This window comes from Ovis aries, chromosome 14 (genome assembly GCF_016772045.2).
Source record: "Ovis aries strain OAR_USU_Benz2616 breed Rambouillet chromosome 14, ARS-UI_Ramb_v3.0, whole genome shotgun sequence".
Taxonomy (NCBI): domain Eukaryota; kingdom Metazoa; phylum Chordata; class Mammalia; order Artiodactyla; family Bovidae; genus Ovis; species Ovis aries.
The window spans coordinates 13,052,064-13,078,348 of record NC_056067.1 but is presented as its reverse complement, the minus strand read 5'-3'; the positions used below and the strand labels follow the sequence as shown (position 1 = coordinate 13,078,348).

Sequence of the window (26,285 nt, the reverse complement as noted above, 5' to 3'; positions counted from 1 at the left end):
ACTTGTGAGGGGAAATAACCAGGCAATCAAGGTCAAGAGCTTGAAAGAGTGACTGGACCAAAGTCCATGCTCTGTAGGTGCTAAACATCATGCTCCTCACCACCACCACCACCACCACCACCACTATCATCACTATCATCATCACCATCACCATCAACACCATCATCAACCCCATCACCACCACCATCATCACCACCATCACCACCATCAACAACCCCATCATCACTATCATCACCATCACCATCAACACCATCATCACCCCCATCACCACCACCATCATCACCATTAGCACCATGACCACTAACACCATCCTTATCATCATCAACATCATCATCATGGCCATATCTAACTGCCTTCCAAGGACCCACCTTCAAATATCATCCCACCGGGGGTCAGGGCTTCAACACATGAATTTTGGGAGAATGTAAACATTCAGTTCATAATAGGCAGGCTTGAAAGAGGTACCTGAGCTCTCCACCTAGCCAGAAGACCCCCACAAAACTGACCAGCAACTCACCCCCAAACACAAACATAATCATTACTTCCTATCTGCCTATATTCCTAGAGAGCAGAAAGTGTTATTCCTTTTAAAATTTTCAACAGAATTACCATGTCTTGGTGTTTGAACACTGAACGAAGACAGATAGATGAATGAATGGAGGAAGGAACAAGGTCTATCACTTTTCTCCCAGGGGAGACGTGCTGGAATTCTGACTTTTGCCCCAATATACACCTCTTCTTTCTCTTCTCCTGCAACTTCTTTCTCCTCCCCTACTCTTGTTTACTCATCTTCCTTGGCACTTTCTTTCTCTCTTCTCTGACCAAATGAAGAAAAATAAATACATTGAAAAAGCATTCAAAGTATCTTCAGATGTGTCTTGTCAATTAATCTTCCCAAAGCATTTGGGGTGGTGATGTCATTACCCTGTCTGCCAGGAGTCAGACAAGGTCACAATGTCAAGGCAGCTTGTGATCTCAAATCCAGATTTTCAGACCCCTAACCCAGTGTCTGTCCACCCGCAGGATGCAGTCTGGTCTGTTCACGGCCTGGGAGCCCCCAGTCCCATGTAGAACCTGGGCCACTTTGTGCTCTCCAGAAAGAAGCTGGCCTGGTGCCTGCAGATGTGGACGACACTACAGGAACAGCTAAGGACACAAGGGATGAGTCAGGGCCTCTGGGGAGGTGCTGGCCAACCCTAGGTTTGCCCACTTCCATGCCTCTCACCTGAGATGACGGGTGTCCTGAGGGTCGAGCAGTATCCGTTGGGCCTTGGGCCTTGGGCCTTGGTGGACCCTTCAGGCCCCTTCATCATGGTTTACCTGCCTAGAACCCCTCTTATTTAGCCTGTCGTTCCCCACACCAAGAGTCCATCCAAGGCCAAGTGTTGAAGTCCTGGGGGAGCACCCCTCAAGGCCTCAGCATCTGCAGCTCTCAGGGCTGGTTGAGGTTTGTGGACATCAATCCTGCTGGGGACTTGATACCTTTGAACAGATATTCTTTCAAAACAGCAAGTACCTCTGGAAGGCAGTTCTGACAGACTCCATCTGTACAGCTGGCATTCTTTCTTCCTGTTTGTAACCTTCAAGCTCTTCCTCAGGCGGCCTCCCAAACACTGCTCTACTGGCCTAAGGGCATCAAGAGCCTCAGAGGGATCAGGACGAGAGCCCTCAGGGGAATCAGGACAGGAGCCCCCAGGGGTTCACAGTCAGGTGGATAAAAGGACTCTAAGCAAAAGTCAATGACCTCTCAGGTAGCTGGAGCCAGGGCCATGCTCACTGCCTTGGGTCCACAGTGATGGTCTTCCCAGCAACAGCACACGTGATCATCTTAGGACCCCGCATCCACATTTAGGTCCAGGCCCCAGCCATGGCAGATGGAACGCTCCCCTGGCAGCAGCAGACAGCCCCACACATCTCGCTGCCCTTGACAGTCTCTGGACCCATGCCAGTTGGCCATCCTCAGCCCTCCCACTCAGCAGGACAGCACCAGTGACACACTGTGCTGTACTTGGCGTGAACCCTGACATGATGAAGGATGAGTTGGACACCAGCAGCCACACTGATGCCAAACGAACTGATTTCACAACACAAGGGCGAACTGCCAGGGCACCCCCACCCCAAGTGAGGAGGGTGCTGGCCCCTCATGGTAGGGTGGGGCAGAGGGGAGGGGCAAGGACAGCACGATGGTGGGTCTGTGCTCAGTGATAACACACCGACCTCTGGCAACAACCCGAGGGTGATCCGTGCCCACCTGGAAGGCCTGTTACAACAGCCAGAAGGACATGGAGACCCTGCAGGGGAAGCTGGGATCCAGAGAGCACCCTGGTTAGAACACACATTGTGCATGGCCCGCGGGGCCAGGCCCCTGACAAGCAGCAGAGGCAGTCGTGGGCCTGCTGAGTGGCTGGACTTCCAGCCTGAGTGTTGGGGTCCCTAGGGTCCCACCTGCACAGCAGGATAATGAGCCAGGCCTGTGGGGGTAGGGTGCCGTGTGAATGGAAAGGCAGCCTCGAACCTTGTTCCCACCACTCTCTGGAACCTGCAGAGCTGCCAGGCGCTCTAGCCCTGGTGTTTAGGGTGCTCATTACATGAGAGAAGATGACACAGCGGAACAGAAATGCAGACCTTAAACCAACACACTTATCTTGTGGGTAAGGAACATGGGGCAACCTCAGGACATTCAGAGGCCCGGGACTGAATGTGAGCCCTGGGCTTCCAGCTGTGGGACCTGAGTCTGGGGTCACTGTGTGGGAAACAGAGACCCTGGCAACTGCCATGCAGGACTATGATCCCCATTGTTCCCCTTCCTACTCCATGCCCACGGTCACAGCATGGGACCCAAGGTGGGCAGGGACTGAGGAGGCGTGGGGAGGACGTGGGCCCTCCTATCTTCACAGTGGCTGAGAGGGGGCACGGCTGCATCGCAGGGGCAAGATGGTGTTCCCCAGAGACTCAAGGCACTCAGACCCTGCTCACTCAGGACAATTTGAACCCAGTGCCTGTGGTGAGCCCCCAGAGCATCTGAGGGAACCCCACAGGCTCTGGCATCCTATCCTTGGTCCCCTTTGCTGGAAAGGGCTGGCATTTGAGAGCTCATCTGGAACCTGAGGACCTTCTAACTCAGCAGCACATGAAGACATAGAAAAGAAACTGTCAGTTAAGAAGAGACATCCAAAAGGCACGGCATGCGTTCTTTGAGCTCACACCCTACCCTGCCGCCTGCTGCTAGGCGTCCTTGGACAGGCTGCTGAACCTCTCTGAGCCTCTGTGTCCTCAGGATGGGGAGCACCACACTCCTCAGTGTTGCTGAGGACTGGAGAGCAGAGTCTGGTGCTTGGTGAGCACTCCCTCCCTGTGAGCATCCTCAGGCTTGAACGCCCACGCACGGCACAGTGCTGAGCATGCAGACAGAGTGGGCTTTTCCCCGTAAGGTCCACAGTGTCCCTGGTGTCAGGGAGAAAGCTGGGCTGCCTGCAGACCTGTGGCGCATCTTTCTTTTTTTCCCCAGTGCACATTTGATGTGGCCACTGGATTAAATGTTTATAGCTGTTTGCAAACGAGCGTCTGTCCCACACTCAGGAGAGGACAGCTATGTGGAAGCCGAGCACATGTCCCCCAGCTTCGCGTGCACGTGGACTCCGCACAGGCGGGAGGTCATCCTCCGTGTGGTCGGGTCTGCCCTTCAGGGTCTCAGGACCACAACGCCCCAGGAGCAGACAGGCTCCTGAGGCGCAGCCTTCCCATCTGGTCGGCTTGCTCCCAGGACCGCCCTGGCTCCACTGGATCCACACCCCGACTTCTGGGGACCGCGCTTTAGTTGTCCCCACCCCAGCCCTGTCCCCAGCTCTCCTCGGGTCACGTGATCTGAGCTGGCCAGCTCCCAGAGTGGCCACATGACCCAGCCCATCAGAGCGTCTGTCACATGGTCTCGGGGACTGGCCCAGAGGGCAGCGGCCCAGCTCAGGCCCTCGAGATGAGGTCCTGGCTGGAAGCCCTGGAGCAAGGGGCTCATGCACATGGAGGTGTGACCAGAACCTTCCAGAGGCCACCCTGACGCCGTGAGGGTAAACTTCTCGCTTCCTCAGCAGGGGGGTGCCTGGCTTCCCCAAAACGTCTCCCCCAGCGGCCTGGCCATTGCTGTCCTGCCTCCCAGCCGTTCCCCTTCTGCCACACACAGGGCTTATAACCATAAGCTCCACTGGCTGGGCAACCTGGGGCAAATCGCTCACCCTCTCTGAGCCTGTCCTTCCTCTGTCCAGGCAGGAGTGCAGCTGCCTGACCCCCTCATGGGTACCTGGGAGGGTTGGAAGGTCATGAAGTCTCCAGGCAAGGCCAGAGCCCATGGCAGCCCCTTCCAGCCAGAGGAGACCAGCAAATGGAGGTGAGCCCCTGGTCACATTTGGGGGATGGGACTGGGCCCAGGGGTGTCAGGCCCTAACCCCTCAACCTGAGGGTGCCACCCTTCAAGGCAAAGATGCTGCAGGTGTGAGTCAAGATGAGGTGCTCCTGGATGGCCAGGTGGGCCCTGAGTTCAGTCCCAAATATCCTTAAAAGAGGGAGGTGAAGAGAGAGGTGACACGCACGGAGGTGGCCGAGATGGAGGGACATGGCCTGGGGCCCCCAGGAGCTGGCAGAGTCAGAAAGGAACCTCCCCTGGGCCTCTGGAGGAAGCAGGGCCCTGCAACACCTTGATGGGGGGCTTCTGGACTCCAGGTCCATGAGAGGACAAATTTCTATCGTCTAAAGCCCCAAGTTTGTGATCCTTTGTAAAAGAGGCAAAAAGGAAACTAATATTCCACGTAAGGCAAAGTATGACCACAGCAATGTGCCCTGTTTACATATTTATACACAATGGCTCCAGCTCAGGCAACCCCATCCCCCTCCTGGGCTCTGTAACAACCTCACCCTGGCCTCCACCCCAGCCCTGCCAATTCAACAGCGATGCTTATGAAGCATAGTTCTGCTTGTGTTGCTCCCAGCCTTGAGCCTTCAATGGCTCCCTGCTGCCCTCAGGACAATGACAAATCTCAAACATGCATCCTAGGGCGGTGTGTGATCTCACACTGGTCTGCTTCTCCAGCTCAGCCGCGCCTACCCTCTCTCTCCCACCCTCCTTCCTCCAGCTAATATATAAGCTTCTGTTCATCTCATGAACATCATCTCTTCTGCTCTGCACATCAGCAGTGTGAGGTATGTAAACCACCCAGGGTGGAGCCTGGGGGGTGGAGGCTGTGGAGGGAAAGGGTGTCAGCACTGGGCCAGCCGCTCCCCAGCAGATGCCCAAGGGTCCCCCTTTACTCCTCTAAACTATGTCAGCATTGGACCTAAAATCAGCTTTCAAAGGTCTCTGCTCTGTGAGTTCATACTAAGCAAAACGTTTCAGACCAAGAGAAAGAGAGAGACGCCTAGAAAAGAGGATGGTTCAGGCCTGATGGGTCCAGACTAGCTATGTGTGTGGATTCAGAGCCCACCCCCCCACCCCCATCCAATGCCCGGAGCCCTGTGTGTGAGAGCCCACCTAGCAGCACAAAACATCAAGATAAACAAGACAGGAAACTGAGGCAGGACAGGCAGGGCTGGGAGTTAGGATGGTGCGTGAGGCTCTCGAAGGTTCCCTGGAACCTGCTTCCCTCCTAGTTGGTTAGTATTTCTGCGGCTTCTTCTGCAGTAACACCAGTACCAGCAACAGTTCCGCCCAGCATCCCACGCTGCTGCTGCTAAGTCACATCAGTCGTGTCCGACTCTGTGCGACCCCATAGACGGCAGCCCACTAGGCTCCTGTCTCTGGGATTCTCCAGGCAAGAATACTGGAGTGGGTTGCCATTTCCCTCTCCAGTGCATGAGAGTGAAAAGTGAAAGTGAAAGTGAAGTCGTGTCCGACTCTTAGCGACTTCATGGACTGCAGCCTACCCGGCTCCTCTGCCCATGGGACTTCCCAGGCAAGAGTACTAGAGTGGGTTGCCATTGCCTTCTCCATGCAGCGCCCCGCATACAGCAAGAGTACAATAAATCTGTGTTGAGCAGATAAGTGCACCCAGAGAGGAGTCTCAGCCGGTGCAGGCACACCAGTCCGTGTGGCTCAATATCCTTCCCTAAGTCCAGCTCCTCCCTGCCTGCACGAGACCTCTGCACCCTGCCCACCACCTGGGAATGGCGTCCAAGCACTACCATGCTCGTCCTTCTGGTGCTGCTCTGAGAAATGTGTTCAAATGTTGCTGCTGTCAGAGATGACGGGACAGGTATGTAGCTGAGAAGGTCCAACAAACATACAATTTCAGTTGTGTCCCCGCCCACCGCCCACCTGATCTTATCCACGTGTGCTTGCTGAACCTCCAGAGACTCTAAAATAGGCTGCTATGTATGCAGTGCCCTTCAGTGTTTTTAACAGCACACATTCCCCTCATCAGTGAGGTTTGGGAAAGAAGGGTCTTCCTTTTCAGAGGCGAAGTATGTGGTCACACACACAAGTATGTGCAGAGGCTGCTGGTGACACAGTACATGGAGTCCTTGCACCAAGGAGCTGAGGGGCTAGGCCAGCACTTCTCAAACTCTGGTAGACACAGGAGCCACCTGGGGGTCTTTCTAAAATGTGGACTCTCACGCAGTGGGTCTGGGCAGGGTGAGCGCCTGCATCTCTAACAGGGCCCCCAGGCAGGCGGAGGCCAACCTGGGACAAGCATCAGTGACCCCGCCTCCTGGACCAGAAGCTCTGGGACTGGGATCCATGCTTCACAAGCATCCAGGGGTCCTGATGCTCTGGCAGTTTAGAGCACGGAGGGTCAAGACCATGTTTGGCAGGAGTCTGCCCAGAGCTGTTACCTCCTCCTTCCTGCACAGGACAGCATCATTAAAGAAGAACACAATGTTCTGCCCAGTCACACAGCCTCACGGTCCTGCTCAGCACAGCAGCCCGCAACCCCGGGAGTCAGCGCTCTGGACGATGGTCTCCCACGATGTCACAGACGCTTCAGGATGACATGGGAACTTGGGGGAGGGAGCGAGTCGTGGTGTTTGGGGCGGGGGAGGTGTCACCGAATTGGGGAAACAGGAACAGACACTGGGAGGCTGGGGGAGAGGGGGCATTCTCAGTCTAACGAGGCGGGCCCTCTGGGTGGGGTAGCGGCTTGGGCAAAAGCGGGGGTGGTGGCAGGGGGTAATGAATGCTCATGGTTTGCACGGAAACAGTGAGTGTGAATCAGCTTCGGGCCAGACCAGAATTGCTGAGTGGAAACGGGGTCACAGAAGGAGGAATGGAGGGAGAGGCTGAGCCCAGCGGGCTGGAAGCCGCGGTCCCAGCAGGAGGGTCTGGGAAACAGACCCCAGCAGCCGCCCTCATCCCTGCCTCCCTGCCTAGGCCCCTTCCCGAGACCCTCTGCAGAGAAGAGGGACCAGGGACCTCATGGGAGGAGGAGAAAGAGGATGGATGAGGTTTGAGCCACTCCAAGATAAACACCCAGAGAAACCAAAAAAGTCGGGACCGATTACATTAGCCATGGGAAAAAAATTAGCATTAGGCACTGCATTTTAATAAAGCATCTGTCTGGTTTTGATTTCACAGATGTAAAAAAAAAAAAAAATACAGGCAATCTGGAATTAAGCTGGACTACTTCAAACTTTCTATAAACCACATTTGGGATTTGCTCAGCATTTCTGAGGTTCAATTTACAGAGACTTCTTCAAGTCAAAATAACCCTAAATAAACTGTGGGGGGATGTTGTCAGGGTCGTGATTCATAATCTGCTTCCACAAAAAGCACCCTCGGATGGAGTGAGGCAGACTTTCCTTTATCACTTTACCTGGCATCATCCAGGCTTGTTCTAATTACAGAGAGGCTGTGAACTGCTCCATTTTAGGGACCTGGAGGAGTTTTTCCTTCCTGCAGTCAATATCATCTGTGAGTTTATCAAGGAGAACTTGGTTATTAATAGAACGTGTGGGTTCTTGGGTTGAACACGAGTCTGCAGTGGCTCTGTGTCCCCGGGGCATGGGCTCAGAGGATGCTGGGACTCTGCAGACCCCGGCAAGATGGGAGAGGCTGTCAGCTTTGAGGGTCTTCGTGGGCAATACAAGGCAAGGCCATACCCTCTGGCATCCACACCCCTCCACATGCAAAGGCTTTCTCGCCAGCAGCTCTGGCCCCCCAGCTGTCTTGCTTGGGGCGGGGGGTGGGACCTCAGCAGGCGCTGACCTTGAGCCAGACTCCCAGCTGCCCCTCCTGGCGACAGAGGACACCCCCAAACCTTGCTGCCCCCAGGACATCCTCCCTCCCCTGGGCAGTCATGTGGACCATTCAGAGTCCAGTGTCCCTGAGGGTTCGTCTGATCACCTGCTGCTCTGGAACCCACTCCCTCACGGTCACAGGCTGCTTCCTTGAGTCCTCTGGCCGACACTATGATGGTCCGGCCCTCCCAGAGAGGGCAGCTCACTTCCCTCGGTCCTCGTCTCAGCAGAGGAGCCAGGCAGGTGCAGCTCCTGAACCCTGGCTGGCACGTTCGAGCAGCCAACCCCGTCTGGACTGAGCTACCATCTTCAGGGAGAAGAGGGACCCCTGCCATGTTTTGGGGGATGGCAATTCACTCCAGTACTCTTGCCTGGAAAATCCCATAGGCGGAGGAGCCTGGTAGGCTGCAGTCCATGGAGTCACAACACGACTGAGCAACTTCACTTTCACTTTCATGCATTGGAGAAGGAAATGGCAACCCACTCCAGTGTTCTTGCCTGGAGAATCCCAGGGATGGGGAAGCCTGGTGGGCTGCCGTCTCTGCAGTCGCACAGAGTCGGCCATGACTGAAGCGACTTAGCAGCAGCAGCAGCAGCAGCAGCAGCAGCAGCAGCAGCTCACACTTATTGTTTAGAGCTCTTGTCTGACTCTTCAGCCCTCTGGTGCTTTCCGGCAGAAGAGGCTGGTGCCAAAAACAACTCTGCAGCCCGTGACCCAAGCCTGGCTCATCTCCCTGCAAACATGTCGCCTAGGAGAGCCAGGGGGTGGGGCAGCCCAGACCCTCCACGCTTGCTACCAGGGCCAGCCGGGGAAGAGCAGCTATTGTTTTCAGAGGCTTCTGGCGAAGCATACAACCTCCTGTTGTGGGCTGATTTATAAGGAGAGGGGAAAACAGGCCAAGTTTGCATACCAGTCAGCATGACCCAGTCTGACAAAGCCAGTGTCCCAGCAGGAAAGAGATGCCCCTGGATGCGGGGCCTGGGGTGGGAGCCGGTCCTCCCAGGAGGAAGGTCACTGGGCCAGCCGGGACTCCTCTTCCTGGGGCCCCTGTAATCTAAGATGCTGCTGCACTATCGTCACCAAAACAACAAAGAGCAACCACATCTACTACAGGGGGGTCGGGATTCACAGTGTAGTAGTCAGGACACCCCGGCTGTCGCACTCCCCAAAGGCAACCCCAGGGAGTGTGTGTGTGAACGTGTGGGCGAGCGTGTGTCCATATGTCTGCATGTGTGCCTTGTGCACGCATGAGTGTGTGTATGTCTGTGTAAGTGAGCGTATGTTTCCTGTGTGAGCATGAGTCCCAGTGCAAGCCCAGCCAAGGCAGGCAGGAACCAAAGGCCAGCAAGGTGTCCCTGAACACAGCCATCAGAGCACTTGCTTAACAAGAAGACGATGGGAACAGCATCGCTGGGTCTAATGCCTGTGGCACTTTCCACACACCTGTGAACACTGTCTTTGTGGTCCTGGGGTTTTTTCTTTCAGCGCTGGTCGTTTTGCTTGTATAAACAGTGGCGCCTTATTGCAGACTTGAGAGGTGCCCGCAACCTGAGATGGGGAAATGACAGGGTGTCAGCCCTGCCCGTGGCCCAGCAGAGGAAACTGAGACCATGTGGCCAAGAAAAATTGCCTTTTCCTTCCCTCTCCTGCTAAAATAGCTTTCCAGTTGGCTGCACCTTTGGGGGGAATGGCAGAAAAATATGTTAAATAGCAATTCCTCTCACTTTCCAAAGGGACCTTTCGCCCATGGTCATCGCTCTCACCCTGTGCTGCTGGGAGACCCGGGCCCTTTGCCCCCATGCTGCCAGGTCAGGGACACACCAGGCTACAGAGAAGCCAGGATGGCCCGGAGGTAGGATGGGGAGCAGGCCTCTTGGAGATGGAGCTCTGTTATGGAAATGGAATCAGTCACAGGAACACACAGCTCTCCTGATGGAGGAGGAAGCACCACCACCTGGCTAGGGGTCTTCCCAGCTGCAGACAAGAGATGGGAGTCAGGGTGAGACTCAAACACCAGCTCGCTGGCATCTGGTCTCCCAGCACATCCATCACTGTGTCAGCCGCTAGCAACCACCGCCTGCCTGGGTTACCTTAACCATTTCTTGTTCTGGTCCCAGTTTTCACTAAGCCTTTCTCTGTGGCTGCACCTGGCACAGGGGCACCACAAGAAGGAGTCCCGTTTCCCATGTGGCACCTTGTATGCCCAAGGTCCAAGAGCTGGGCCAGAGAGGGGGCAAGAGGGTTGGCATCTTCACAAAAACGAGTTTGCTTAGTCACGGGTGAGCTGTTGGGGTAACGTCAGTTGGATAAATCCTCAGATGCTGGGTCCCTTCCCAAATGCTGCTGACCTCAGACCCTGTGCTGGAAAGCCCCAGAAGATGCATGGAACCAGTGAGGGACGTGTCACTGGGCAAGGGTGGAGGCAGGCAAGCCAGCTTCACCTCCCTGACCTACTGGAGAGGCGAAGGCAGAAAGGAGAGAACCCTTGCCTCCACTGCTCAGCTTCTCCCAGCAAGGCTGCTCCTTCCCTCTGGCCTCTGCAGGGGTTGCCTCTCTGCGTGGAGCATCTCCTCCCATCTAAGCCCATGGGGTCCCCTCTACCTGTGGGAGGCCTTTCCTGTCCCCCTCAAATAGACAGGAGGGCTGCCATGATGGGATCCTCTTTTCTTTGAGCACCTACCACAGAGGTCCTGTGCTACTGGCCTATATGTTATAACTCTGGTTTCCTGGGGTATAACTTATACACAGTCAATTTTGCCCCTTCCAGATGCACAGCTGGATGACTTGCCAAGTGTTTCTGGTGAGGCTACCCCACCACAATACAGACATAAGACACTTGCTCCTTGACTACGCTAAAAGCCTTTGACTGCATGGATCACAACAAACTGTAGAAAATTCTTAAAGAGATGGGAGTACTTGTCTCCTAAGTTCTTTACTTGACTCCTGAGAAACCTGTATGTGGGTCAAGAAGTAACAGTTAGAACCAGACATGGAACAACAGACTGGTTCAATACTGGGGAAGGAGTATGATAAGGCTGTATATTGTCACCCTGCTTATTTAACTTATATGCAGGACACATCATGTGAAATGCTGGACCAGGTCAATCACAAGCTGGAATCAAGACTGCCAGGAGAAATAACAACCTCAGATATGCAGATGATACCACTTTAATGGTAGAAAGTGAAAAGGAACTAAAGAGTCTCTTGATGAAGGTTAAAGAGGAGTGTAAAGATGCTGACTTGAAAGTCAACATTAAAAAATGAAGATCATGGCATCCAGTCCCATCACTTCATGGCAGACAGAAGGGGGAAAAGTGGAAACAGTGACAGATTTTATTTTCTCGGGCTCCAAAATCACTGTGTATGGTGACTGCAGTCATGAAATTAAAAGGTGCTTACTAGATGAAAGGAAAGCTATGACAAACCTAGACATCATATTAAAAAGCAGAGACATCAGTTTGCCAACAAAGGTTCTTATAGTCAAAGCTATGGTTTTTCCAGTAGTCACGTACCAAAGTAAGAGCTGTACTATAAATAAGGCTGAGTGGCAAAAAAATTGATGCTTTCGAACTATAGTGCTGGAGAGTCCCGCTGGACTGCAAGGAGATCAAACGAGTCAATCCTAAAGGAAATCAAGAACACTCATTGGGAGGACAGAAGCTGAAGCTGAAGCTCCAATATTTTGGCCACCTGATTCGAAGAGCTGACTCATTGGAAAAGACCCTGATTCTGGGAAAGGAGAAGGGGGTGGCAGAGGATAAGATGGTTAGATAGCATCACCGAGTCAATGGGCATGAATTTAAGCAAACTACAGGAGATAGTGGAGGATGGAGGAGCCTGGCAGGCTATAGTCCATGAGGTCACAGAGTCAGACATGACTTAGCAACTAAACAACAACAAATTAGGGTCTAAAGTTCTTTTTGATTCCTAATTACCACCGTTTTTCTTAAAAAAAAAAAAAAGGATGCTAAATGCTTTTTCCATATATTTGAGGTGATCATGTGGTTTTTCTCTTTTAGACCACTGACATGGCGAATTACATTAATTTGTTTTAAAATGCTGAATCAATCTTGTATTCCTAGGGTAAACAGAATTGGAGGTTATGTGTCACTCTTTTCATATACTGTTGAATTTGATCTGGTAGGGATATTGATCTGTAGTCTTTACTTGCAATATCTTTGTCTGGTTTTGGTATCAGCATTATTCTGGCATCATAAATTGAGTTGGGAAGTGTTCCCTCATGTCCTATTTTCTCAAAGAGTTTGTGTAGAAGTGGAATTGCTTATATCTTAAATGTTTGGTAGAACTCACCAGCTACTAACTACCTAGTCCTAGAGTTAATTTTTGTAGGAAAATGTTTAAGTAGGAATTAAAACTATACAAAGCTGTTTGTGTTATCAATTCCCTTTTAGTGAACTTCAGTAGTGAGTGTGATTCAAGAAACTTGTTCATTGATTTCATAAATTCACTGTCGTAAAGGTTAATATTCTCTTATTGTCCTTATTACTACAGTTTGTGTCTGTAGGATCTGTAGCGATGTCCCTCTTTCATTTTGGATATTGGTGATTGTGACTGCTCTCTTTTTGGCCTTGATCAGTCTGGCTAAGGCTTTTCAATTGCTGTTTTGCTCAAAGAACCAGCTTTTGATCTTGTTGATTTTCCTCTATTATTTTTCTGTTTCCAAGTTCACTGGTTTCTGTTCTTATTTTTATAGTTTCCTTTCTTCTGCTTACTTTGAATTTATTGTGTTCTTTTTTCTAGGCTCTAAATGGGTAGCTTATTGCTTAGATTATTGCTTCAAGACCCTTCTTCTTTACCAATGTGTATGCCTAATGCTATAAATTTCCCTCTAAGCACTGCCTTACCAGTATCCTATAAACTGTGACACGTTGTACTTTCTTTTCTGTTAAATTAAATTTTTTTCTAATTTCTCTTTTGATTTTTTGACCCACACGTTACTTGAAAGTTTATTGTTTAATTTCCAATGTTTGGAGTTATGTATTAGTGATTTTTAGTTTAATTCTGGCCAGACAATATACTTCACATAACTTTAACTTCTTTTAAATTTGTTAATATTTGTTTCATGGCCCAGCATACTCTGTGAATGTTCCATGTGTACTTGTAAAAAATGTGTACTCTGCTGATATTGGGAAGGTTGTCCAATAAATGTCAAGTAGATCAACTTGGATGATATTGTGATTAAGATTTCTATTAATATATCCTTCCTGATTTTCAGTCTACTTGTTTCATAACTTACAGAGAGGCATATTGAAGTTGCCAACTATGTTTGTTGATTTTTCTATTTCTACTTTACTTTTTGTTCCATGTGTGGGTGTGGGCACATTTATAGTGTTACGTTTTCTTGTAGAATAACACTTTTATTACTATAAAATGTCCCTGTTCATCTCTGGCAATTTTCCTTGTTCTGATGTTTACTTTATATGATGTTAATATCTTTGCCCCAGCTTTCTTTTGATTTGCATTTTCATGGTATAGCTTTCTCTGTTTACTTTCAATCTACCTATGTGTTTGTGTTAAATAATTTTTCTTGAGAGAGCACATCAGTTCAGTTCAGTTCAGTTGCTCAGTTGTGTCCACATAGTTGGGAAATATTTTCTTACACAATCTTATCATCTCTATCTTTTCATTGGGAAGTTGAATTTAAATCTATCATCTTACTAATAATTTTTCAATTTGTGTTATCTGTTCTTTTTAAAATGTTGTCACTATTTTCGTCCCTCTATTGGATTGAGTATTTTTTTATGATTCCATCTTACCTCTGCTGTAGTCTTATTGATTATATCTCTCCTTTTAGTTTTCAGTGGTTGCTTAAAACAGGGCTTAAAATATCTAACTTTAATGTATGTCTGTCTTCATACTTCACATATGGTAAAATAACTTTACAACAGTATACACGCTCTCATTTCCTCTTTCTATCCTTTGTGCTTCGTTGTCATACATTTACTTTGACATGCTATAAACCCCACAAAACAGTGTTATAATCTTTGCTTCACATGGTCTGTTTGTAATCTTTACTGAGATGTAATTCACCTGCATAAGATTCACCCTTTTAAAGTGCACACAGAGTTCCAAAGGCCAGAGGTTCTCAAACCATGTCAGAATCACATGGAGGGCTCATTAAAAGCAGATGGGCGGGCCCCTCCCTCACCCTAGAGTTTCTGATCCAGCAAATCTGGGGTGGGGCCTGAGACTCTGCATTTCTAACAAGTTCCCAGGGATGCTGATGCTCTTGGCCTGGGGTCACCCACCCATCCTGTGAGAATCACTGCTACAAACAAAATTACAAACACAGGTTATCACCCTAACTTGAATGATGATATATCATCCATATTGGGAAGATGGGGAGAGACAGGCTGAAGTTTAAAGGGAAAATCCGGATGGCCAGTAAGTGGTCCGATCCAGTGGGTCTGTGGGAACCCGACACTTGACTGTGACAGAGAAATGGCATGCTCCAGTGACAGCAGTCAGCACCATCTGTTTGGCCAAGGCAAGCCTGCAATTCTAACCCAACAATTACTTTTAATGAATGAATGCATCTTCCTCCTCCTTTTCCCCTGATGTGGTCCATCTTCTCTTCAAGCAAACCTGACATGGGGAAAGCTAAGTCTACCCAAAATATTAGTTAGCCAATGAATATCAGTTTTTCCAAACTTTTTTTTTTTTTTAGCCTTACCAACATAGCAAGTCTAAACACTTCCTTTAAAAACAGATTCCAGGGTATACTGAAGACAGGCAGCATGGTGACAGAAATTCATCTCACACACTACTGTTTGGTGGCAAACTGAGGAGTCCCCTTGAGGGTAAGAAGCAGGCATCAACACCTTGGGAAGGGCCTGGCCCATCATCTGAGCAGGTGCCTCTCAGATGGCACAGCTCCTCTCACTCCTGCCTTCAGAGCCCAGTCCATAACCTGCTGCACCGTCTCCCTCCCCCAATTCTCATAGCTCACCCCAAGTCCTTTGTTCCAGAGCCCCCCAAACCTTCCCTCTCCCTTCTTGCAGCTGTCACTCCCCCACATCTGGGGATAGTCTTTCCCTCCCAGCTCCAATTCTGCATCTTGGGATAGAGGGAGGGGGCAACAGGGCAGTCTCGGCGGATCAGTCAATGGAACAGGACTGAAAAGTCACAAAACTCCTAGGAGAGACAAAAAAGTGTCACATTCCCTTGTGGCCTACATTACAGACCGAGGAGCTTCCAGAAGCTGTGGATCACAAGAGTCAACCCACCCATAAGAAGTGAGCCAGGCAGTGGTTCAACTGTGGAAAGAATTCGGTAAGCAAGTTTCACTTCGCTGCAATAAAGAAGCCTGGCTGCGTCCTGATGGTGACTGGCCTTGGCGGGAGGAGTGGAAGCAGGGTATGAGGGCATATGCCTGGGCTGCCTGGGGCGCCGAGTGCCAGGATGAAGAACTGACCTCCCCGCTCCCAGGGAAACTGTAGAACATGGCACTTCCTGTCAAGCTAGTATTCTGATTTCCATGGACTCACGTGGCAAGAAAAACAAGTTCATCTGCCAATGGGGAATGAGGCTGGGGAGAAGGGAGAGGAAAATAGGGGAAAAGGAAATTCCACAAGTTACAAAAAGTTGGACCCCTCCATCCCTCAATAAATAGTGTTTTAATTTGTTGTGATTAATGCAACGTTTCGTTTAGTTATGAAAGTTGGGCACACGGTATGTGTGGTTTGGCAAATGCATTTAGCTTAGCCCCCTCTTAATCCACTCCTACTTTCTCCTTCTCTCCCCAGCACCCCCTCTCCTTTTAACCCAGATGAGTGAAGGAATAAATTAGTCCGGAAATGTTTCTGCTCCAATAAAACATTATCACCTGTCAATCACCAGATAAGTACAGGGAAGGCCTCTCTTTTGCTTTACCATTCCTATGGCCTCGAAAAAGCTCACCCAGTTCCAAAATTAGACCTTCTTTGCCACATGCCACATGGGAACGAGCCACTCCCCATTCTGCCAGAGCTTTTAGGGCCATGCATGAGAACCCATCATTTCATCATCCATGGTTCACATAACATATCTCATGTAACATCTGTTTGGATCTGACTCTCTTTTTCCAAAACCACTTTCTACCCAAACTTACTACAAAAACAGATGAGTAAGCAAGACAATGTGCTGGTCATTTGCGAGTTTTGATAGATGCTCAGATGGCCTTTGGGCTGGCAGGTCATGGAATGACCTCCAGCAGGCAGCTCAGAAGCCCACCAGGGGTCAGAGACACAGTGATAGCTGAATAACATGTCCCCACCTTAATATTCCCCTCAGCTATTGTCTTAAGTTCCAAGTTCAAGACAGTTTGTAGCAGGACCTGCTCTCCTAGTGTGTGGGTGAGAGAGTGACGTGTGGACCCCCTGCACTGACTCAGGGCACACTGCCTTCACTGCCCCAGGTTCTGTAGGAGAGAGTTTGGGGAGTGTTTGGAGGGTACTTCATGTGCCTGGGCCTGCCCCTCGGCGTGCCAGAACAAACCTCCTTCACCAGTGCTTCTGTACCTTGAATGACAGGACACCAGCTCGCTAGCCGGCTCCCTCGATGGCCTGGGTCCACTCATCATGTTCTCTCTACTGCATCTCTGGGTCCTCAGAGAGAAATGCCAGCTGTGTCAGTTCACCTGAAGACAAGTACACCTGGGGTGGAGCACAGGCGGCCCTTCATGATGACACAAGTGCTCGTGCAGCCTGGTCCTCAAAACAGGACCACCAGCAACTGTGAGCAAGTCGCACCTGATGCCGGGTGCCAGACATTCCCAGCCCACCAGGCACAGGCCTGCTCAACCCCAGGCATCAGGGAGGCAGCCTGAGTAGCAGGAAGGGGGTGCATCTCTCAAAGGAAGATGCTCTGCTCCACTCCTAACTCCACCACTTCCCAACTGCCTGGTCCCCTCGTGATCGGGAAACAAACTTTGAATGGTTTTAATCTTCTTATATTTATGAGGTTTGTTTTATGGTCCAGAATCTAGTCCATCTGGATGAATTTCCCATGTGTTCTACTGTTGTTGGGTGGAATGTTCTGTAAATGCCAATCAGGTAAAGTTAATGATGATGTTTTCCAAGTGCTCTGTGTTGTCACTGACTTTCTGCTTGTTGGGGGAGGGCGCTGTGATGCTCCCGGACGTGTCTGCTTTGCTGGGGTGCAGTCTCCAACCTCCCAGTCAGATGCTCATCTGGGTGCTGCTCAGAACAGACTTTGCAGATGTGACTACAGACCCTAATCAGTTGAACTTTAAGTAGAGGAGATGATTCTGGGTGGGCCTGACTTAACTGGTCAGAGGACCTTAATAGCTAGGCTGAGGCTTCCCCAGGGAAAGAAGAAATGCCTCCTGTGAACAATAGCATTGGCTGTGTCTGCACACATATCAAGTCACACTTGCTTTGCAGCCGCCACAACTGCATGACGGACTTCTCATCTGCTTGATACAGACACACTTTCTGCGGGTTCTGCTCCTCTGGCTGAACCCTGACTGAGCCCAGGGCACTGAGCCCAGGGTACTGAAATTGCTGGTGATAACTGTGATTCTTCTATTTCTCCTTGCAGCTCTATCAGTTTTCACATCATATGTCTTGAAACTGTTAGTATACACATTCAACATTTGTGTCCTGATGAACTGACGCCTTTATCTTGGTGATGGACTTCTATGTGCCTGGAAATACTCTGATATGAAACCTACCTTGTCTGGTGCTAGTACGGCCACTGCAGCTTTCTGCTGGTTAGTGGTAGCAAGGTACATCTTTTCCCATCCTCTTACTTTTAACCTATTTGTGGCTTCCTTTGCACTTCCTTTGCTGTATTTCTCTGCAGGCAGCATTTATTTGGGTCCTTCTTGCTTCTGTATCCTATCTTGCAATTTCTGTCTTCATTTTAAATGCTAGACAATTTATGTTTAATGTAATTGTGATACAGTTGGGTTTAAATCTTTTTGTTTTGGGTTTCTACTTGTCCCATCTCTTTCTTATTCCCATGCCTTCTTTGAGATTGATTGAGGGTTTTAATGATTCTCCTTTATCCCCACTATCAGCTTATTAGTTATACAGTAATTTGTAATTTTTACTGGATATTCTAGAGTTTATAATATACCTCTTTAACTTATCACAACCTCCCTTCATATACTATTATTCCATATCACGTATGGTGTAAGAATCACTGAACAATATACTTCTATGCCTCCCTCCCATTCTTTGTGCTATTATTGTTAGACATTTTACTTCCTTGCAAACTATAAACCCCAAAATACACTGCTATTATTCTTTATTTAAATGGTGAAATATCATTGCAAGAAATGTAAAAATAAGAAAAATATATTTTACATTTATCTATTTAATTACTGGGCTTCCCAGGTGGCTCAGTGGTAAGAATCCACCTGCCAATGCAGGAAACATGGGCTCAATCCCTGGGTTGGGAAGATCCCCTGGAGAAGAATATGGCAACCCACTCCAGTTTTCTTGTCTGGGAAATCCCATGGACAGAGGAGCCTGGCAGGTGCCTATAGTCCATGGGGGTGCAAAAGAGACACGACTTAGCAATTAAACAATGACAAATTACTGAATTACTATTACCGGTCCACTTCACTGCTTTGTGTAGATCTAAATTTCCATTTGGATTTTTTTTTCTGCTAGAAGAACCTCCTTTAACACTTGCTGAAATCAGATTTGCTGACAGTTAATTTTATTGGTTTTTGTTTGTCTGAAATAGTCATTTTATTTCCAATTTTGAATCATATTTTCACTGGCTAATAAAATCACTGTTAATGGTCCCCACCTCCATCAGCATTTAGTACTTAAAAGACTTCTCCACTGTTTTCTGGCTGGCATGGTTTCTGGCAAGGGGTCTGCTGTCCCTCATACGGTTCTGCTCCTCTGTCCACAATGTGTCCTTTTTATCTGGCTGCTTCTAAGATTTCTTTTTATTACTGGTTTTCGGCAATTTGTTTGTAATGTGTCTTGATGTGGCTTTCTCAGTGTTTACTCCACATAGGGTTTGTTTGGCTCCTTGGATCTGTGAGTTTCTAGTTTCCACTGAGTTTAGAAAGCTTTTGGCTGTTATTTCTTCAAAACAGGTTTTGTCCCTGCCTCTCTCTTGTTTCTAGAACTCCAATTACAAACATGCAAGATGACTGGATATTAGCCAGCGGGTCACCACAGTTCTCTTATTTTGTTTTTAAAGTCTTTTTTCTCTCTGCTCAAATTTAAGTTGTTTTATGGCTTCAAACTTGCTGATCTTTAATTCTATAGTGTTCACTCTGCTGTGAATTCTATCCAGCATATTTTTCATTTCAGATATTGAATTTTCAACTGAAAGTTCCACTGTGACTTTTTTGTATCTTTCATTTTGCTTCTCATTATTTGTTGTTCTTCCCTCTTGAATGTATGGAACATATTTTTAGTTGCTGTTTCAACATCCTTGTCTGTGAATTCCATCATCTACGTCACATCTGGGTATCTTTTTACTGATTGACTTTTCCCCAAGATTTTGGGTGAATTTTCTGCTTTTTCTGCATGCATGGTTAATTTTGATCAAACGCCAGACATTGTCAATGTTCACTATTGCTTTCTGGCTTTTAAAGTGCTCCTTAAAAAAGTCTTGGATTTTATTCTGGTGTGAAGTTCTGAGTTATTTGGAATTAGTTAGACTCTTATGAGGCCTCTTTTAAAATGTTGTTAGGGTGGGTCCAGGACAGACTTAGGCTAAAACTAATTTACTACCATTATGCAGAAAATGCTCATGAGGATTCCACTAATGCCCAGTGTATCCTAAGATCTTCCCACCCCAGCTGGTATAAACACAAGCTATCTTCAGCCCTGTGTAAGCTCCAAGGACTGTTCTGCCTGCCTCTCTGGGCAGCAATGTCCCCAGCCTCCTTTCCTTCCCTCACATACATGCACGTGTTAGCCATGCCCTGGTGGAGCCTCTCTGGAGCTCCCTCCACTCAGCCCTCTGCCCCCCGGGTCTTGCTAATCTGCCTTCTCTCTCCTCCATGCAATGAGACCACCCTCTCTCACACCTTCCCTCCCTGCAGTGAGCTGGTGCAGTCATAAGCCCTGTTTCTCCCTTTCACTGCCTGTTGTCAATGTGTGACAGCTGTGCTTGGTGTATTCCATCCAGCTTTCTGGTCGTTTATGGCAGGAGGGTAATTCCCACGCCTGTTACTTCACATTGGCCAGAATCAGATGTCGAAAACCAAAAGTCAGTAACATTTTCAGAAGATGTTTCTAGTCTAATGTTTTTTATTTCCACATTTTAAGTAGAACCCCTAAAATCCATTCCCCTCCACGGTCATTATCAGTTCATCAAATAATAAAAAGGACACAGTCTCAGAATAAAGGGCATTTCTCCCCAAAGCAGGACAGCTGTGGTCTTACACCAGCTACTAAACTTTCTGCAGTTTCCTTATTTAACCACAGACTTGAGCGTTTTCCTAGGCTGACACTGAGGACAGTACTGATTAGAGATGATGGAGATATCATGCTGGGAATAGGAGTTGGGAACGTGGCTATTATTTATTAGTGTGTGTATCTGAAACAGAAATTGTAGCCTGACCTTCCTGTGCATCGTCCCAGCAGAATCAAGGGCAGATGTCCTGCTTGGGGAGCCGGGGTGACAGAAGGACAGGTGCTCGTCACTGAGCTCCCGGGGCAGCGATCTCCACAGCTCCCTCCACACCCTTCTAGGTGTCTCCAGGTCAGAACTTCACATCAACGTCATAGTGAATTCTCAGAGGGATCCTGGAGCAGGCGGCAGGTGGGCCCACAGCCGGGAGAGATGGAGCCAGGGTGAACTGGGCCTGCCCAGCACCTGGGCAGAGTGGTTCCTGAATACAACCCTCAGGGCCCCATGAAAATAGTACACTCTCATTAAATTCTAGCCAGATGCTCCTGCTTTCTGGAGGCTTTCTTTCTTTATTAAGAAGAGAGACCAGCAACTTCTGGAGAGGTACTGGGTCATAATAATACCTAACTCAGAGGGCTTCCCTAGGGGTCCAGTGGTTAAGAATCCACCTGCCAATGCAGAGGACATGGGTTCAATACCTGGTCTGGGAACTAAGATACCACATGCCACGGAGCAACTATGCCCCGGCGCCCCAACTACTGAGCCTGCGCTCTAGAGCCTGCAAGCTGCAGCTACTGAAGCCTAAGCACCCTAGAGTCTGTGCTCTGCAGTGAGAGGCCACCCTTGTTGAGAAGGTAAGAAGCCCGTGAATAGCGGTTAGAGAGTGGCCCCCGCTCACCACAGCCAGAGAAAGCCTGTGCACAGCAACGAAGACCCAGTACAACCAAAAATAAAAATATTTTTTAAAATTGCCTAAGACTTTCTCTTAGATATGACTGGAAACTTTGAAAAAGATTCTGCAGCGCCCAGTTAAATGTGGCTGTCATCAGATGGAAGGTGAAACCCAAGCAGAGAGAAGGCAGAGGACCAAGCAACAGACAGCAGAGCTGAGGGGCCTGAGCAAGAGGGAGGGAGCCCCTGTTCAAATCGAGGACTTCCACTGGCTCAGGAAGCAAGACCCCAGAGTCCCCAGGGGGGCAGTGTGGGCTGAGGTATGGCTGAAGTGGGGGGTGCCTTGTGGTGGCTGGCAGTGTGGGCTGAGGTGGGAGTGCCTCGTGGTGCAGCCACTGTGGAACATGTTCTGGCATCCTCCTCACTGTACAACCAGAAATCCCCACAAATCTGTCCGGAGTAGTTGGGCACGAGGCTGAGATGGACAGACATGCCAGCCTGATGGCAAGGGCTCCTGGCCGTACTAAGTGTGGCCTGAGAACCAGAATTGCCCGGAGGTCTGCATCAGGTGGACAAGCACGTCCATACACAGAAAATCACCCGGCTGTCACGAGGGCACAGACCTAACGCCCGCGGCAAGAAAAGGTGGCTGTGGATGCACTGTGACCTGTGAAAGCAGACAGACCTAAAGGGGACAGGGAAGCATTCCATCTCGTGACATTCCAGAAAAGACAAAACTGATCTCCAGGGACAGAAATCAGGTGGGGGCTGCCGGGGGCTGGTCGACCATGACGGGAATTCTCAGGGGCGACGGGACTTTCTGTGCGTTGACGGCGGCAGTTAAACAACTGGACGCATTTGTTACTCAGGATGGGGCAGTGAAAAGGGTGGATTTTACTGATGTAGGTTATATCCCAATAAGCCTGGCTTAAACAGCAACATACATCAGACAAAAGCCATCTCCTGCTGCAGATGTGTTAACATCTCTTCATTACTCTTGGGATAAAAGGCAGCTCCCCTCCTCAGCCTCTGAGCTGTGGGGGTCTGGCCTCCTCTTCCCTCTCCTCCTGGTCCTCAGGGCTCCTGCACACTCTGTTCCCCGTCCCAAATGCTCTGCCTACACCCTTCCCACATCCTTCCTTTCCAAGCTTCAGACCCTCATCCCCACCACCCACCAGAAGAGGCTCCGGTCTTGTATTCATGGGTCTTCTTCTCCATCACAAGTCGCAATCACACCCCCACTCAGCTGCGTGCCTGATGGGTAACTATCTCCCCATGAAGGACACGACATTTCTGTCTCATCACTGATGCTGACCCTTGCTACAGAGCTCGTCACACAGCTCATGTTCAATAAGTTCCCAAATAAGAGGATGAGTGAACAACTAAGTTCTGGAGAAAGGAAACACACAGAGTAACTTCTCTGCACTCCATTCTTTGGTGAAAGAATATTCTATTGAAAAGGACACTGGGCAAGGTAACACAGCCACCCCTCCTGGGCTGTCACAGACCAGCGGAAGGGCAGGTGACACAGAGTCCTACCTGTCACAGCACAGGTCCCAGGTTCCCAGCTCGGAGTTTGTTGTCAGCCTGAAAAGTAGGAGGGAAAAAAAAAAACCATTAACTGCTTTGCTGGAGTCCAGTCTTTCCCAACTGCCTGGCTCTGCTCAGCCTAAAACCAGCAGAAAGTGTATGCTCAAGCCTGGTGCCTGCTTCAACACCAGGGTGTCTGAGTTTCGGACCAAACATCAGTCTTTTGAAGCTGAGGTTCTGTTAAGGCCTGGCTCAAACAACAGGGTCACTGAGAGGCTTATGAAAAGGATTTGAGAGGCTCCCCGCACGCCAATTAGCTCTTACAAAACAGTGTTTTGATGAGCACCGTGCTGATGAATCAGCTCCACGTGGCTCCCTTCCCCTAGGAACACCCTTGGGCCTGAGAATGAAGGCGGGTGGTGGGGAGAGATGGGGGCCCCACTGCAGTGCAGGTTTTGCCAGATTCTTGGTGGAGGGAGGGGGTGAACAGTTGAACACATTTGGCTGATATAAAACACGGCTGGAATCATACTTCCTTGAAGCAAATATTATTCTCATTAAAACACAGATCACCCGTTGGGAGGAGCTGATGTGGAGGGCAGCACAGAGAACCCCTTTGGTTATATGCGGCCGTGCTTAGTGAGCAGAGCGGGGAATGGAGGCCCCGGCGCCACCATCGCCCCTAGTCTGGTCCCTGCCCAGCAAGGCTCCCTTCGCCAGCCAGCGAGCAACCAGGGTCCCGGCTCCGCCCTTCCAGCTGGGTTTCTGGGCTGCCCTCTTGCTGGAAGCCGCCTTCCTGATTCTCCACCAGGTCCTGATCAGGCGCTCTCAACTGAGGGACATTGTGCTATGTGAGGGCCGTGATGTGTGTTGCCTGGTCAAATGCCAGCATTGACGCTGCGTGGATGGGGTAGATGTGGTGACTACCTGCAACCAGCCAGCTCCAAGTAAGGGAGGTTACTCTTTGTAAGGCGGGTTGGCCCCACCAGTTGGAGTTCTTGTGAGCAAAAACTGAGGTTTCCTGGAGAAGAAAAAATTCTGCCTCACTACCGGACAGAACAGACACCCTTCTAGGACATCCAGCCTGCTGACCGCTCCTAGATTTTGGCCTGTGAACCCCATGGTCCTTATGATAAAATGAATCTGTTGCTCTTTCTGCAGATAGAATAGATAGATAGATAGACAGACTATATAACTGATGGACATCAATAGATGACAGATATCCTCTTGGTTCCACTTTTCTGGGGAACCCTGGGTGATCTGTCAGTCCCCCAGGGCTAGCCCTTGAAAACCCCTCACCCACATGGCAGTACAGACTGGTGGTTAAAATGGCACCTCTGGTTTACATGAAGTTCTGGAACAGGCAAAACTAATCAGTGATGACAAAAATAAGGACAGTGGCTGCCTCAGTAGGGTGTGGGCAAGGACTGACTGGGTAGAGGGTACTTTCTGCAGGGGGTGGGAAATTCCACGTGCTGATGGGGAGGGGTTTACAGGAGTTTGCTTGTGTTAAAACTCAGCAAAAGGTATACCTAACATTTGTGCATTTCACTGCATGGAAAGTTTACTTAAAAACACAAATATTGAACTCTAGTTGGCAGAACATGCACTCAACTGCTTAGGGGCCAAGTATACTGGTGTCTGCAGTGGCTGTATGAAATGCATACAAAAGGTGGATCTACAGATGGAGATAGGCGTGGAGAGCTGGACAGACAGCTGATAAAGAGACTACAGCTCAGTGTCAATGGTGGAATCAAGTGGTGGCTACATGGGTACTTGTGGTACCACGGACCAAGCAGCTGAGGTGTGATATGGTCAGACAGCTCGAAGTCCTGCTTCTGAATGCTGGACTCCTGAGTACCTCACTGAGATGGTGACAGGACGGGGAAGCAGACCTCAGCAGCAACATCCTCAGTCCATGACCTTCAACAAGCATCAGGGACATCAAGTTGGAGGCCTCTTTGACACCAGGATGATCTAGACAAGTTACAGTCACCTGGGGCAGTGCAAGCCAAGGGCTGGGGGAACCCAGACTAGCAGGGGTGTGTGTGTTATGTTGACAGGGGATGGGCTGCCTCTTGAGGGAGGCATTCAAGGTAAGTGAGACTTCAGTGGCTAGACATGGTCCGATTGCATAAAAGATGTCCTGTGATTCAAGATTCTGGTCCATGGTGGTTCTGCCCTTCCACAAGACTATAGATACAGAGGGTCCCATTTACCTGCCACTTGCCTTGAGCCAAACTGGAAGCCACACTTGCTGCAGAACAAGATCCTGCCTTGTTGAAAGGGCCCCTGGCCCATCTCAGCTTTCAGTGAGCAAATGCTCTGTTCAGTCAGAAAGAATTCCACAGATCCCCATCTGGAAGCAGAAGGCAAGGACTTGGAAGGTTTATCCTGACCCAGTCCTATTTTCTTGTCACTTTCCCTGAAGACTAAGGGCTCAGAAGGCAATGAAATAATGTGAGATGATATGGCCAATAAGGAGACTGTGTTGTAACGAGCCAGGAGAACATGGTTCAGACTCAGAAAGGAAGGACACTCACCTCCAAAGTATCAGTGATGGCCTTATTAACAGCTAAGTTTAACCCATCCACCCATCTATCCATTCATCCATCATCCATCCAACTCTAGAGTCTTACACTGCTATACCCTTGCTACATGCTTGGTTTATTATAGTATTTGGCATAGAGGAAGTACTATTTCTTGTGTAGTTGGATTATAAGATATCATATGTATCCTTAAGGAGCAAGTGAAACAAATTAGTTATGCCGCAAATGGGGAGCTATGAAATACCATGAGGCTGACAGTTCAACCTACTGAGCCGATGAAGACACTGGTGAGAGGAAAAGGTGTGGAAAATAATTTCTTAAATATATACTTTTTTGAAATATCTATCTATTGTCTGACATTTCTGTTTTCTTTGCTGGCAGGCCTATGAAATAGTTCTATTTAAAATCTATTATCCAAAATAAATTATTCCAAGTCTGTATCCATATATATTAAAGGAAAACTTTTAAAAATATTCTTTGCACTGATTATCTGGACATTCGAAAAAACAGGCAGAGTAATTACTCTTGCTCCATACTCACAAACTTTGATTTCTTTTTAAAGTTTATCTGGGCTGTTTAATACTTTTTTAAGAATATCTTTTAAAATTATTTACTAGTTTTATTTTTTCATAAATTACCCTCAATCTTCCTCAGTGTTAAACTTCGTGATTGATAAATTCAAGATTGTTGACACTCTTGACTGGCTGTAAAGTATAATATTTTATTGAGAAAATTCTCTTTCT

General features: G+C 49.0%; 1 protein-coding gene across 2 annotated transcripts in view; it reads right to left on the bottom strand.

The window, feature by feature from the left end:
• Nucleotides 1–26,285, bottom strand: part of ZNF469 (zinc finger protein 469) — a 246,364-nt gene that overhangs the window by 180,297 nt on the left and 39,782 nt on the right. The window contains exons 1-2 of one of the 2 annotated variants that reach the window (XM_042231538.2): nt 25,213–25,352; nt 23,003–23,050 (exon numbers count right to left, since the gene is read on the bottom strand). The gene's annotated coding sequence lies outside the window, so the exon portion shown is untranslated. Of the gene's footprint in view, nt 1–23,002; nt 23,051–25,212; nt 25,353–26,285 lie in introns of those variants that run through there. The other variant, XM_042231537.1, reaches the window with a different exon arrangement.